The sequence below is a fragment of the Sciurus carolinensis genome, chromosome 16 (genome assembly GCF_902686445.1).
Source record: "Sciurus carolinensis chromosome 16, mSciCar1.2, whole genome shotgun sequence".
In the NCBI taxonomy this organism is placed as follows: domain Eukaryota; kingdom Metazoa; phylum Chordata; class Mammalia; order Rodentia; family Sciuridae; genus Sciurus; species Sciurus carolinensis.
In genome coordinates, this window is record NC_062228.1 from 39,011,427 (window position 1) to 39,027,180 (window position 15,754).

Here is a 15,754-nt window from a genome sequence, read left to right on the forward strand (position 1 = left end):
ACAGACACACCCACGGGGTGCCCTTGGTAAGCAGACTGGAATCAAAACACGTGATGAAAATTAGTGAGCAGTCCAAAGCAGCATGGCGCTGTGTCGAAATGTTGGGGAAAAGGTTCAGAGGGACGAGGTGTGCTGGGGAGGCCAGCAAGGCTTTGTGGCAGCCATGGAGGAAGAGGAGGAAGCTCCTGGGGCGGCGGAAAGAAGATCCGGCCTTCCAAGCCTGGAGCAGATGGGTGAAGGCCAGATGTGGACAGAGACCCCCAGCCCAAGTCAGCAGGGGGAAGATGTCACCACCCTTTTCACTTGGGACTCACCACTAAATCCCGGGACATGGTCCTCAATTGACCCTCTGGCCACTCCATGGTCCTGATCACTGCCCTTCCTCCTGAGTCCTCTTTGAAATTTGACTAAGGTTCTGAGCACACGTTTCAGAATTTCTGGATGCAATTTGGTGTTATAGCAAAGAAATCAAAGGATATTTGCTATATTGCTTTAAAGAATGTTTCTTTCCCTCTTCCTCTGAGTACCTGACCCCACAATCATCACAGACTTTGAAATAATAGACCCATCATAATTATGAGAATTAGTCTGGAGGCTTCTGCCTTGTTTGCTCAACTGAGGTTATTAAGAATGTTTTGAGAGGTGGAAAGGATCCTCTGGGCTGAGATGGCAAATTCAGAAAGAGGCCTACAGGGTAGGGCCAGCCAGGTAGTGAGCTCAGATGGGGAAGGGACGGACAGGGGAGGAAACACTGACTCTTCAGCCACAGCAGCCTTTGATCCTTGGCACCAAGGACCGGCTTTGGGAGATAGCAGAGTTTTTTAAGAGAAGCTAGAAACCCTGAGCACATGTGAGTGAAATGTCCCAAATTTGTAGATGTTATAAACATATTTAGCACCTGAAAAATCCTGTGGGAACCGTACCTTCTTCCTAGCCCTACATATTACAGAAATGGAAAAAGAGGCCCAAGATGGAAAAGAACTTGGGCTGAGTCATTTGGGTAGTGGGCACTGTGCATCCCCTCTACCTCCCTGGTCCAGGTCCATCCACTTGAGCTGTGTGTCCACAAATATCAGTCTAATACTCTCCCATTTGTCTGCTGCCCACCATGTATCTTTCCAGAAGCTTCTGCATGCCTACAACCAGACAGCTTCTCTTGGGCAGTTTCAAACCCACAGCAAAAAAACCAGATCAAGTCAATGCTCCAAATGCCCAATGCTGCTGTCACTGGGCAGCTAGCCTCATAATGTCCCTTTGCAGGCAGTGGGGCAATAGCAATGCAGCACCCTGGGCAGCAGGCAAAGAAGGCCCAGTGCTCTGGAGAGTGACTTAGGTATTCTTACAGGGTATTAAAGAAACAGAGCTATAGTTAATGCAAAACTCTTTCTTTGACTTAATTTATTATAATGTATGTGGCTAAAATGTAGATCACACTGCTGTTTTGGATCTCCGTTTTGATTCCCAAAATTGCAATCATGATAGGTGGATTATAACCGTGCTTTAACATACAGATGAGGAAATGTATTCCTGTGCAGCTTCCCCCTAAGGAAAAGTCAGAGGATAAGGGGCAGGAGTTTTGAATAACCTTGCAACATTTACTTGTCTCTCTCAGTTATGGGATAGAAATTAGCATCACGGATCATGAACACTGTGTGTGCAAAGCTGTTTGAATATTAGTGCACAGGGGTTTCCAAAGGGAAGGAGAAAGTGATTTTCCATATTAAAGAAAAAGTCACCAGTATCCAGCCAAGCAAAGTGGTGTTGTCTTGTCAGATTGTTATTTATATAGTGCCAACTGTGTGCCAGGCACCTTGCTAGAGACTGGGGAAGCCACAGCAAATCAGGTAGACCCAAGAGTTATTGGGGAACTGATATTGGGTGGTGCCCACTGGGGGTGAGCCAGGGGAGAGGGATGGAGGAGGGGTAGGGGAAGCTGTGAGCAAGCCTGGAGGTCCGTGGGTTTCTGGCAGAAGAAAAGGAGCATCCAGTGAGCACCACACAGACGGAGAGACCAGCATTCCTTCTTATTCTGGCGGTGCATGTGGGATGCCCCCAAGAACATATGTCTGGACAGACTTTTCCTCAGGCCCAGAAACTCAGTGGAAGTACTGAGGCAGAACCAACAGCCTGATGTACTGCCCTGGGGCCTGAACTCTGCTTTTTCCACCAGCAGCAGTCCTGGGCCAGCACCCACCCAGCTGATTGCATCCTAAGGTTCTGTTTACCCAAATTATTTCGCCTGTCTCACATGGCCCAGCTCTGGGGTGGGGCTTCCGAGAGCCACCAGCTCACTGCAGAGCAGTCTCTGTGCAGATGTCAGGCTTTGACCGGGCAGGTGTGGACAGGGAGGGGCCCTGTGGTGGGAGGAGTTTTGGGCAGCCTTGAGCAGCAGGGGGACAGGTGTGGCTCCAAGGACACAGGTCAGTTCTCCACCTCCTCCTCCTTGGGCCTGAACTCTAGTGGTGAGAACCCTGCACCCTGAGAAGGAGAAACTGGACAAGCAGCAGGCTGGAGCCCCAGGAGAAGTGACTGGACTGGCAGAGGACAAGGGAGTGGGAACAGGTCACACAGAGACCAGACTTCCTGTGTCATGTGTCACCTTCCTTTTTTGGTGAGAGCCGCTGCAGCCTCTGCCCTCTCAGATACAGGTCATCAGGACTTGGTGTTGGATCTCACACTGTTAGAAAGGGCCAGTCAGTGGAGGCTTGTTTGTACCTAAAAGAAAAAGGCAGCCCCCTTAGATCGCACTGTTGAGGAAAGGCTACCCAGTCCTCCCGACACCATTCACTCAGTCGCCAGTATTTACTGAGTATTCACTCTATGTCAGGACACTAAGGGACATGGGACAAGAAAAATAGACCCCACCCCAATCTTTACAGAGTGGACAGTGTCATGGGAGAGAAAATATTAAATAGGTAATAACACACGTGAACAGATTGAGCATTCCTTAGCTGAAAATCCAAAATCCATAATACTCCAAAGCCTGAAACTTTTGGAGTCCAACATGATCTATACCTGACCTCAAGTAACAGGCCTTAGTCAAAACATAGATTGTAAAATTGTTGCATATAATTATCATCAGGTTATGTGCAGAAGGTTTTTATGAAACTTAAATGGATTTCCTATTTAGACTTGGGTCCCAGCCCTGAGATACCCCATTGTATATGTGCAAATTTTCCCAAACTCCAAAATAATCTAGAATCCAAAACACTGTTAGTCCCAGGTGGTTCAGATGAGGGATACTCAACCTATACTAAGCACATACTCTGACAGGGGCCGTGCAGGTAAAGTTCTAGGGTGACTGAGCTGACCTGACTTAGTCTGGAAGGTCAGAGAACATCTCCCTAAGCGAGTGGCACTGGAGCAGAACCTTCAAGAATAAGTGGGATGCTTGGGCAGGGTGGAGGTGGGGGTTCTGGACTGGTTTTGAGGGGTTTGTCTTTCAGGAAGAAAGAAGTGTGTGCTGAGATTACAAGGTATGATAGAGATTTCCAGCTGGTATGCAGTAGGGCTGGTGTAGGGAGTTTAGGATGTTCTGGAAATGCCCCAGACAGAGCCAGAGAAGCTGGGTGGGAGGTGAGGGAGTGGCTTCAGAACCCTTGTTAGGCATCCTCAAGGGAAGTTCTCAGGAGGTACCATAGCAATGTTCTTCAAATCCCATCATGGTCCCATATCACAGCCCACTGCCCACAGATAACTCTGAAGTTCTTTCTTAATGTTGCACTTTCCTGGGATAGAACATGGGCTGGCCAGGGGTTCTGTCAGGATACAGATTCCTCATGTGTAGGACTGACATACTGACCTGTACATTTGTGGGCCATTGGACATCCAGATGAGTGGGGCACTTGGCAGAGATGCTGAGAGGCAGCTCCCTGTGGTGTCCTTCACCACCAGTTTTCTTCCAGATGGAACTGGGGATGTGAGTCCTGAGTTGCTGTGACCTGTCTACCCCACCTCTCCCTGCTATTTGAGTCCCCTACCCTCCTCCCAGGGCTTCCTCCTCCCAGGCCCTCACCTACTCACCTCAAAGTGATGTTTGGAAGACAGGCGCCAAATGAGCTGTAAGTTCAGGGTTAGAGAATGTGGGTGGGTAATGGCTTGCTTTGCCTATGCAGGTTCCTGTCACAGTGGGTTGATGGCACAATGCACCATGACAATATGAATCCTACTTGGAATGTGCAAGGAAAGGGGTGACCTTGGAGGGCCCTGGGTGACTCCATTGTTTGAGTTATCACCTGCTGGCCTGTCATGCTTTATCTATGATTTGGACCTCCTGGTGGGGCTAAAGGGACTGCAAGTTTGGAAATTACCAGATTTCTTTCCTCTGGTGATCTCATTTGGTTTTCACCAGGGATTGTAAAATAGGTGGCTTGAATCTCATCTGACAGTGTTAGGGACTGGGCAAAGGTAGAAACTTTTGCAAATACATAGTTTAGAAGTGGCAGCACCAGATTGGAGTCCAGAGCTGTTTATAGCAGCACCAGTGGCTTTCCCGCTTTGACCTGGCACCACTACAGGAATAAAATGTACAAAGGTCTTGCAAAGGCACCACCTGCATTTCAGGAAACATGCTGATTCCTTTGTGCTAAACACCATTATCTAATGATCTACTATTACAAACAAGGAAATTAAAGTTCATGAAGCATTAGCAGTTTGCTCCCACTCTCAGACTCAGCACTGCCAGAATGTAGATTTGAACTCAGATCTTAAAGTCAAACAAGCCTCAGTGTTATGAGGTGTTCTAATGCCCGAGCTGGTGCCTTCAGGTAATGAACGTCTGCTTATGTGTCTACCAGTGGTTGCGGAGGGCCAGGCCTTCTCTGAGCACTTTTGGGGACTACGTGGATGCTGCTTCCCTCCTCCCTACATAAGCAGAGCTGCTGGTTCTTGTTCACTATTCCAGGGAGCAAGGGTCTTGTCAGTTCTTTGTCACTGGTCAAAATTCCTTTGGACTAGTCTGTGGGATTCCCAGAGGCTGGTGAGTTCCCTTTGAGAACTTTGCCAGTGCTTGGTACTTCTTTGATCATAGGAAGAATGTGCAAACTTGACCCTTCTGCCTGAAACTGCAAGCTAGGCAGCTAACCCTGGAGCTAGGACCAGTTCATTTAATCACACCTCCATTCCTCATGTAGATCTGGACACATACTATGTGCCAGGGTGCAGGATGAAGAATCCCTGCCCCAGTCTTCTGCACTTTGAAGGCTAGAAAGAGAACTGGTGACAGAGAATGACAAAGTGCAAGCTTCACCTAGCCAGCAAAGCTAGCTGAGGGCCCACTAGGGATGGAATGTGGTGCTATCTCCGGTTATAACCTGGGAGGGATCACACACGTGAATGCATCAGAGGAAAATGAAGTTGTCAGTCAAGAACAACCAGGAATAAATTCACACTCCTGCCAATGGCTACAAAGGGGAAGACAGTGAGAACTTTGCTTAAAGTGTGACAGTCATATTGGCTAAAATGCACTGCCCTTTGAGCAGCCTGGGACATCAGCCTTGCCAGGGGCACTGAGGCTGGCCCAGGAAGGCCATTCACAGGGCATCAGCTTTGGCTGCCATTTGTCAGCAGCAGGTACCAACACAGGGGACAATAAGGACAATGGGGGTGGTCTCGGCTGTCTCCTTGGCTCCTCTGCTATGTGGCCTGAGCCAAGGCTGAAGGCTTTGTCTTTTGGAGACCCACCAGCTGGGCAACAGATCTCCAGAAACATCTTTGTGTTGAGTCTGATTGGCAGAGCTGGGCAGATTTTTTAAAAAAAATTTTTACATGCCACATAAAATATTTATTGATAAAAGTATTGAAGAATTCAGCATTTATTCAAAATAATTTTAAATCTTGATTCAATGATGGTGTCCTTCTGATAAAGATCCTCAAATTAAAAGGGCTAGCTAAGTCCGTGTACCTCAAAAATGGCAGTAACTTCAGAGCTGGCAATTGACACTTGTTTTCTGCCACTGTTTACTCTTCAATAAAAAATGCATATTTACCATAGCAACCTCCTGATCACGTGGTGCCCTATCTTACACGCTACCCTCTAAAACAGAATAGCTTCTTAAAGAAACACACACAGTCTAATAGGCTTGCTTTTCAGATGCAAAAATGTGTTCTTTATAAGGAAGTGCTCTTTCCTGGGATTTAATGCTAATAAACACGTCATCTTTATAGAAATCATTTCCGTCCCATGTCTTAAATTTTAGGACATTCATTCTGGAAGCCTGAATAAAATTACTCTTGGAGGGACTTTTTGATTATCTTGAGAGTCTGCCGATTATTTTAATATAGTTCTTAAAAACGTATATATATATATATATATGTATGTATGTATATATATATTACATATATATGCACATATATACAGGCACACACATATATATATTTGTGTTTGCACACGCTTATATATATATTAAGCCACAGTCATCAGCATCATCTGGAAGGGAATTTGGTGTAGATTCTAATGACCTGCCGCTTCATCTGTGATTAAAGATTGTCATCTATGCGAAGCTCAATTGCAGCCCGAATTGTTTTTCGCTGTGTACTTGGGAGAATTGCCTGTGTTGTTAGAGCTTTGGAGAAACTGCTCCAACCTGGACTTCTTAGGAAAGGAATGTGTCCCCTCATTCAGGGGCTTTGAATGTGTCTGAGTCCATAGAGCTGATGACCACCGGTCTCTCCACACCCCACGGCAACCTTGCATGTGTGATGTCGCTTTGGCAATATTCATGTTAAAGACCATGGATAATTGGAGCATACCCTGTGCAGGGGGCACTGAGATAAGTGATTTATGGACCCTACTGTGTGCAGTTGTTTAAGGTATGGGTTATGATCCATCTCTGCAGATAAGGAATCTGATGCTCAGAGAGGTTATGGACTTTGCTCTTGTTTTTGTAGTACAGGGGTCAAACTCAGCGCCTCACACATGCTAGGCAGGTGTTCCACCACTGAGCAGCATCCCCATCTCTGGAACTCTGTTTTGACCTAAGGCCTTTTGAATTGCAAAATCTCTCCACTCATTCTGTATTTTGAACCTCTTTATGAGATACATCTCTGGAAGTTACAAGTGGGGTCAAGAGACAGAGAAACTGTTGGGGAAGGGTTGAGTGAAGAGCACCTTCTTTACCAAATATTTTCCCCAGAGAGTTCCAAGTGACCTCAGTGTCAATCCAGATTTTTGAACTCCCTTCTCAAGCCTGGCAGCCTCATATCCCTGTGCTGGACTCAGGTCAGGGCTGGCATGCCACAGGTTCCTGTAGATGCCATGACCCCAGGGAGGGATGGTGTGGCTGTGACCAAGCTGTGGTCAGTGCCCCTAGGGATGCATCTGAACTGGGCCTGGTGGATTTTTAAAATTCCTTTCAGCCACATGTAAACCAGTATGAAAAACAAGAACATATTGTGAGTCTTTTATGCTTAATGGCTTTGGGGAAAATCCGATTGTGAAGTGAAGCAGGGCTCTCTGTGGCGAAGTGGCATTGTGACCCGAACTCAGTGGAAGAGAATTGCCCAGACCCCACGCCCCGGCCAGCCAATCCGATTGCAGCGTGTGCATGAGCCATTTCATAATTATCCATCATGAATGTCTCTGTGCTGCCTTAATAGATTATTTAAAATGGTGCACATACCTCCCGTGCAACCTCAAGTCGCCCCGAACTATACATACGTACAAGCTGGGAGAGGTAATTGCTTATCATGTATCTCTTTGTTCCAGACACTTTTATAAAAGAGTATGTATTATGTATGGTGTGACCTTCAAATGTCAGGAATGTGTTGTGCAATAAACTGTCAATATTTGTGGTTATAAGGTACTAGATGACTTTTACAATAATTGGAACGGCTATATTAAAAGCTTGGATCACTCAGCTGGTTAAAGAGAAAGACACAGGCCAGCGTTCATCAGGGACTTGCCTTCTGCCAACTATTAAATGAAAGATATTGCAAGGTGCTTAAGATGTCTTCTTTGTTTAAAAAAGAATATGGCAAAACATGTCTCCAGGGGAGACGTTATCTCCAAATCATCCTCTCTCCTTTCCATGTGCGCGATTCCCAGGAGAAAACTCAGCTCCACAAGTTATGGCGACTGACCAAATGCATTTTAAAAAAAGATCGGTCCAGCTTGTTCTCAGTGTCATTTAGGTAAGAATTCCTGCAGTTAGATCTCCCCCGATCTTCTTCCCACCCCCACCCCCACCCATCTAGGAGGGGGCTGTAAATTATCTTAAGAGGATCTTAAAAGCTATAGTTTTTTTTTTAAGAAAATAAATTATGTAGAAATCTTTTGGGAATTTATGCTTTACTGAAAGTAGAGCCTTCTATAGTTTTCTCTATTTTTTTCAGAGAGAAAGGAGTACTTAAATTATGAAAAAAGAAAGATATAACAAATATTTTAGAATAATTAGAATAGCAACTGGGTCATAGATTACTTCACAAATATGTGTTCGAATGTACCTTTCTATGAATTAACGTCTCTTTGTGCTTTTGTGGGACTGTTTCTTCTGGTGCCTTTTAGCTAGGAATTGAGTACATACATGCAGGGGCAGAAGCTGCCTTATTCATCCATGGACCTCAGTATTCTAAAGAGCTTGCTCATGGCCTTGATGTTTACAGTTGTACATTAGTGTTTCCTTCCACCTAGAGAAAGAGAGAAAACTGGGCCACTTCCTTCAGGAAGCCTCCCTAGACATCCCCTGCCTTCTCTACCCTGTTGCCTGAAACTCCAGTCCTGAATTCTTGCACCGAGCACTCTGAAGCACTTCTGATATGTTGATAATGTCCTGGGACCATTTTCTCCCAGGCTAATCGAAATAGCTTTCCTCTCACTGGAGCTGATTGGAGTATCTGAATTCCATTTCTCTTGCCTCCTGTGATTCTTCTGTGTATTCAAAAGAATATTTATTGAGCACCTGCTATGAGCTGAGTACTTGCCATGTGCTAGTGATATAATGTTTCTGAATAATAACTGGACCCTGTTCTCTTGGTGGTCATGTTCCAGGGAGCGGGCAGGCAGTAAGCAACTCAATATCCAGGTCAGCAATAGTCTGCAAGGGCCATATGTCTATAAAGGAGCCCACCAGGGAGAGAGCTATCCAGAGAGCAAGGGCACCAGGAGATTCCTTCCCTAAAATAGGGTGGTCAGAGGTGACCTCCTGAGGCTGTGTCTGAATGAGAAGTCTCCTTGTGAGTTCTGGGGAAGAGAGTTCCAGAAGGAGGGGCAGCAGGAAGAAGGTCCTAAACAGGGAACCAGCCTTGGGGAGCTTGCAGAGAATAGAAAGATGGGGGCTGGAACACAGGCAGGGCAGCAGGAATGAGGTCAGAGCAGTAGTGGGGGCCCCTTGGGCAGGGGCTTGTGGACCTCGAAGAGTTGAAGGTGACTTTAAAGAGCAATGAATCCAGGAGCCAGTCTGTCCCTTGAAGGAACTAGGTACTAGGAACCAGGCTGTACCAGGGGACAGCAGCTCCCTGGGTTGTTTTGCAGATTCATTCTTCTCTCTGCTTCTCCTCACCAAGGCCAGGTTCCTGGGTGACTTAATTGCCCTGGCTCACCCTTGTTGGTACCTGAACTGGGCTACAGCCCACCGTTCCTGACCAGGACAGAGGGAAGAGGGATGTGCAGAATCCAAAGTGCATACCACACCTGATGTTGCAGTGGATTCTGTGAGTCCCACACCCTACCTCCTACATCATTGGTTCACAGTCCCTAGGCTGCCCCCATTCAGCTCAGAGCTGACCCTCAGGGCCACAAGAGCCAGCAGCCAGAGGATTATAGGGGATACTGTCAACAGCAGCATCACATATTACAGAAGGGAAGAGACCCCCATGGGTGGCCCAATCACCAGCAGGAGAGTTTCACAGACTCCCTAGGCAATTAAGAAAGAGCTCTGGGCTTGGTCAAACCAGAAACACATTTGGCCCGCAATGCTTGATTTTAAAGCCCTTGTGTATTTTAAGGGAAATTTAATCCATGTGTTTCTGATTCATTTTCACTTAACTCATCAAAATGTTGCTCTAGAGAAGCTATTTGAAATCCTAGTATCTTATATTTTCTCTCTTAAAAAAAAAAAGTTTTAGCCTCTTAATGACCTATTTCCCCAATTCCAGAAATCCTATCTTGCCAAAACCAAATGGAGTTCGGCTCAACTTTGAGTTTGGGGTGAAGGTGGGAAACAGTGAAACTGAGAACATTCCACCTTTCCACCTCACGTGCTCTGGGGCCAGACCAGTCCCCTATTCCCAATAACCCCCAAAGAAGCAGGATTTTGCCTTCTTATAAGTGGGCATCCTTCTTGGAAACAGCTCTCTGTTTAAACAAATACTTCCACCCATCCATATGAATACTTAGCTGTTTAACTGGACTGTGTATGGCTATCATAAAACTCAGAGCTCTGATGAAGCAATAGGAACAACAAGTTAATACCGACCCAAGCCACGAGTTACATCTTCCAAGAACTAAGTACGGTTGTTTACAGTGATGTTATAGTTTTATGCATACCATTAATTTTTAAATCATTTTTTAAAACCAAAGGGGGCCCTTCTTTTTGAGCTTGACCTTGAATCTTTGCCACCATGATCACTGTTTTACTAGAACCTATTAATTTTAAAGTTTTCAAAATCAGGGAAAGTGTTAAGCTTTTAAGAGGAACTGTATATTCCTTAGGACGTTCTCCAAGGTGTCAGTTATTTAACACTCCTGAAAAGACCTTAGAGCTTGGGTACATGTAGGCAAAGACATTAAGAGAGAGGTGAGTTTTGGGGTTTTGCTGAACAGCCCCTCCCCTCTTCATCTCCACAAATAGATTTTTTTTCCCCTCCATTAATGAAGTGAGAGCTGTGCTTTTGAGGTCTCTTTGCACAAGGTAGACTTTCAGAATTAACTGAGAAGTCATCAGGGAAAATGTATTTACTATAGCACTGGAAGTTCCACAGAAATTAAAATACCGTGGCATTTTATGCAACGAAGGAGTAAATACCCAGGTGTCCAAAGAGCATCATTCTCATGCGAGGATGCTGGGTTGATTCTCCATCCACTGCGTGGAGTTCAGCATCCACAACATCATCATCACTGCCATTTATTTATTTATTTTTTTTAGCAGAAATCTTTCCAAAATGTCCTCCTGGGAGTTATGAAGGATCAGGCAGTCTGTAGTTAGGATGAAGTAAGAACTGAGAAAACAGGCACAATTTTTAAAAATAACTGTCTTTCTTTTGTCTCATGTTCCTACTTTGGGCCTCTGGCTCTGGCTCTGTCTCTCATTCTGTGAATTAATAGGACTAACTGGAAGATAAGGTAGAACCCAGAACACCTCATCAGGAGCTCTACGCTTCTTAGTCAGTTCCTGACCACCTCCCATAATAGCAGTCTTCTAAAAAGTTAAAAAGTTTAAAGTTTAACTTCACCATGTTTTATTTCTCATTCATGCAAAGTCTGATTTGGGTCAGCTTCCATCCGTCTGGTGGCTCAGTCACTCAGGTGCCATCTACTTGGTGATTCCCCTCTCTTAATCCTGGTGTTGCAAAGGTACTGTGTCTGGGGAGGTGCAGAGGTGCAGGTTTACTTGATCCTCTGTGTCTTTTTCATCCATTGGTGGAATGAGTCACCTGGTCTCAACTTAGCACAGAGGATGTTGAGAAATGGAGGGGTCCATGGAATATTCTGGGAGCATTTACTATCCCTTTGATAGTCATTTCTTCCCATCTCGGAAAGATTCATCCCCAGTTTCTTATTTAGTTCTGGAGTGAGGGTACTATGAGGCAGTGGTCAGAGAAAGCCTGGGGTGGACATGGATTCTTTCAGGAAGACAGAGCTAAAGGACCCCAGGAGGCCCTTGGGTGAGAAAGGAACCAAAGGCCAGGGGAGGCATGAAGACACTTGCCCAGGGACAGCCGGGCTTCACTATCCAGGAGGAAATGACTCTACCACCCAACTGCTGGGATAGCCTTCTTGGCAAAAAAGCCTATTTTAAACAAACCAAGAAGTATGTTTAAAGATAACCTGCAGGGAAATCTGCCCTTAAGTTACAAAATCATTTTATGAACCAAGTTTTCAAATTCTAAACATATCATATATTAATAAGGTTGAGTGTATAATGAGGCACCCATAAATTCAAATCATGTTTGTGTACAGCAAGATAGCCAGTCTCAGGGATGGCTTTGAACAGCTACTCTAGTATCTAGACTTCAACATTTGAATCTGGGCTTTAACTGAATGTTAATTGTTTTTCCAAGCATCTCTTCATCTGGCCAGTACTGTCAGTTTGTGGTTCAGTGGATGACGATGCTTCTAAGAAGGTCCACGGTCATCCCCTCCACCCCTCACCCCTTTCTTCAGTCCACAGCTGTGGGTTCCCTCCCCTAGGAAGACTCAGGGAAGGTATGCTCTTTAATGTCAACTTGACCTAGGCAAACTTGCTGTACACTTGGAAGATTAATTAAAACAAGAAAATGGAAATGTAGAAGACTTGGTTTCTGACCTTGAGAAAATGAAATGAGTAAGGTCTGTTGTCTGATGGCCCCTCACTCCCAAATAATGTATTTGTGAAACAAAACTTGAAATGGTTTGCATCTGTCTCCTCTTTGTTTAACAAATAAATAACTGTCCACTTGTAGGCGCAGGAGAAAGCTGGCAGGGTCATTGCTTACCTATTCCATTTCACTGACTCTAGGCTGACACTGTGGGAGGAGGGCAAATGCAGCCGGGGTGTCTCTGGAATATCACTCGTGGCAGCCATACAAAACATTCAGAGGGGTTGAGAAAAGAAACAGAGCCCACAGGAGCTATTTCCCAGCCATTTCTCCATCACACAGACCCCAGAGCAGAGCCAAGAAAAAGGTGTGTTAAGCAAAGAGATGACTGGCCACCTGCAGCCAAACGCCCCACTCCTAGGTAGAGTGGCCCCTCCTTTCTCAGATGAGCAGGTAGGATCGGATGGTAAGTTCGAGGCTGTCCTCTGTCCCGTGTCCAATTGCTGTCTACCCACACACTTCAAGAAAGTGTCTGATAGGAAAGAAAAGAAAAATGGCAAGTTAGAGGAAAGGAAATTTAAAAAACAAAACTCAAATCAATCCACAGATGGTCTGACCAAGGATCACGGAGGCAACTTTTCTCATGCCTCTTCCTTTCTACTGCCTGCTCCCTGGAGTGGTAGGCAGGGGCCTGTGGCTGTGCCGTATGGTAGGCCAAGCCGTGGAAGTTGGTCTTGCAATTTGCAGAGGGACAGGCTTTTACACTCAGGTAGAGAAGGCACTGAGCACAGGGCCTCTTCCCCTTGGAATGGGGCTCTTTGGGTTCCAGGCAGGGCGGGGCCAGCACACACCCATCCAGGTACCACTTTGGACTTACACACAGGGCCTGTGAGTGTGCCGCTGGGCCAGAACTTCCCCAGCCTTCACTATACTTGGCTTCCAGCCTCCCTGGACACTTCCTGGGACCACCCACCATTCCCCTTCATCATTACTCAGAGTTTGTTTTTCTAGGAGGATTAGTCGAAGAGTAAACTCTATAGGCCTCCTGGCCCTCCCAGAAAAAACCATTTCTGTGTAAAGTGAAAATTAGACTCTTAAATCTGCAAAGAAAGCTGTTTATCTTACAAATTTATTCTTTTTATTGGGCCACACATATCCAAGATAGAAAGATAAAAGGGAAACAGATACAGGCCATCACGTAGAGTGACATATACTGAGGCACAGCTCATCCTCGACTTCTGTAAAGTCTTCCAGAGGAGCACATCAGCCTTGTCTCGATATTTATCTAGAATGTGCTCTGGACAAGCACTTACCCAAAGCTCCAGGATAAATACTCCCTCCATCAGCTCTCCTACAGCTTTTTATTCAATAGCTGCCACCTTGCTGCCATTCACAGGGTGGGAGTCGGGGGGGACCATGAGAAGAAGCTTCTGGGCAAAGGGGCAGATCATGGAACAGGAGGACCTGCAGGAGTTTACCTTCAGAAGCCTGCACCTGCCTGCCTCTAGCCTAAAGCCAGCATCCAGGACACCTAAGTTCTGTTTATAATTCAAACTGACAGCCGTTGGCCTCTAAACTTAGTTTGGGTGTCGTAACTGTTTTGAGTGGAAGAATATTAATGAGGATCATGGTAGTTTAAGCTGACCTCATGGTCCCAGCAAAAGGAAAACTGGGTGCAGCCAGGAGACAAAGACAGTGATTTGTAGGTTGGGGTAGGTGAAGATGAGTAGGAGGAGTTAGTGTTTCCCCAGTTTAAACCTCGGTTTGTTGACTTGGAATTGGCATTTGGCTATTGCTCTTCTGGGCTGAGGATGAACCACCTCTGAGAGCAGTCCCCGGGACACTCGGCAACCACCAACCTAGAGCTGGGAGGGTGGTGACTGACTTTGAGCTGTAGATGTGAATGAACCTAGTCCACAAAATGCATTTTTCATTTGTGCAAAATGGTGAGAAAAAAAGTCTGAATGATTAAACCCTTTAAATGCCTCTTCCTCTTCCAAATGGCCAGAAGAGTTGGGAAAATTAGGATTAAAAGTGGGCCTTTAATGAACTTTTCCAGGGCGATTATCTGGTCATACATGGTCCAAATGCAGAGGATGCTCCAAGCCAAAGCGCTTCCACAGTTGCTTGGAGCAAGCATTCAAATAAGAATAAAGTGTGTTTGCCTTCATCTTGTTCATGGTCTATAAGTCTGTCCCTTCCGGCCATTAGCAGAGAACACCAGGAACGGATGTTGCAGAATAGAAGCAATTTGCATTTTCCATTGCTTGGAAGGTACAAATTTTATTTATTCTCATCTCTGCAGAACTCACAGATCTGCTCATTATCACAGAAGGTTCCCTTGTTCTCATAGTGGGATTTACCACAAGGCCTAGAGGGTGGGCTGGAATCTGCGGCAAGGACCCTGCTAGCCCCGGGAGCTTGGATTCTATGCCAGGCCTTCAGCTTCCAGCATTGTGAGGAGGCCTGTGACTCAGGAAGGAGTCCAGAGATGGCTCCCTCACCTTCCCTCCTTGGACATGCAGATTCCCAACTTCTGCTCTGCTCCCCTGATGTCGCCTCTGCGACAGTGTGATGTCAGGCCTTGGGGATTGCAATAACATATCCTCCAACCACTAGATATTTTCACAGTTTTATTTACTATTATGTCCCATCATTTCTGTGCAGAAGGCAGCCGTATGTAAATTTTATTCCATTTTCTAATGGTTTGGGTTACATAACAAATAACAGCAGGAAGGAAAATTTGTATTGATACTTTACAGAGGAACTTCTCAAGTCACTGCATGGAGATTTAAATGCAGGGCTCTAAGTTTATGGGAGGTTTGCAGCTGAGTTTCTGCACATGACTTTGAATATGCCACTATATGTTTATCATGGGCTAATTGTGGAACCACATTTCCATACTTTTTCTTCTCCCTTTCATGCGATTACACCAGCCAGCAATGGATACAAGACTCTACAAGGAAGAAATGATCGGTTTTGGATAATTTTCTTTCCTGTCCCAAAATAGCTGTATGTCTGCATGCCTTTGGGAATCAGCTGAGATCCTTTCTTTTTTTTTTTTTTAATTTTTTGCCAGCTATAATGCAAACATGATTTGGATCCTATAGTGAACTCTCCAGCTAGCCCATATTATAAATTAATCAGATTCCACAAACACCCACATTTTTAAACTTTTGAAAAAAATATATTTAATAGGAACTAAGCAAAAGAAGAAATCAAACCAGCTGCTGACACAGCTGTTTCTTCTCTTGTTTAATTCAGTTCAATATAAAGGTACCATATGCCGCTTAAAATGATG

At 45.4% G+C, this 15,754-nt stretch overlaps 1 protein-coding gene across 6 annotated transcripts in view; it reads left to right on the forward strand.

Moving 5' to 3' along the window:
• Znf536 (zinc finger protein 536) overlaps positions 1-15,754 on the forward strand; it is a 431,720-nt gene that overhangs the window by 251,095 nt on the left and 164,871 nt on the right. The gene's annotated exons all lie outside the window — the stretch shown is intronic.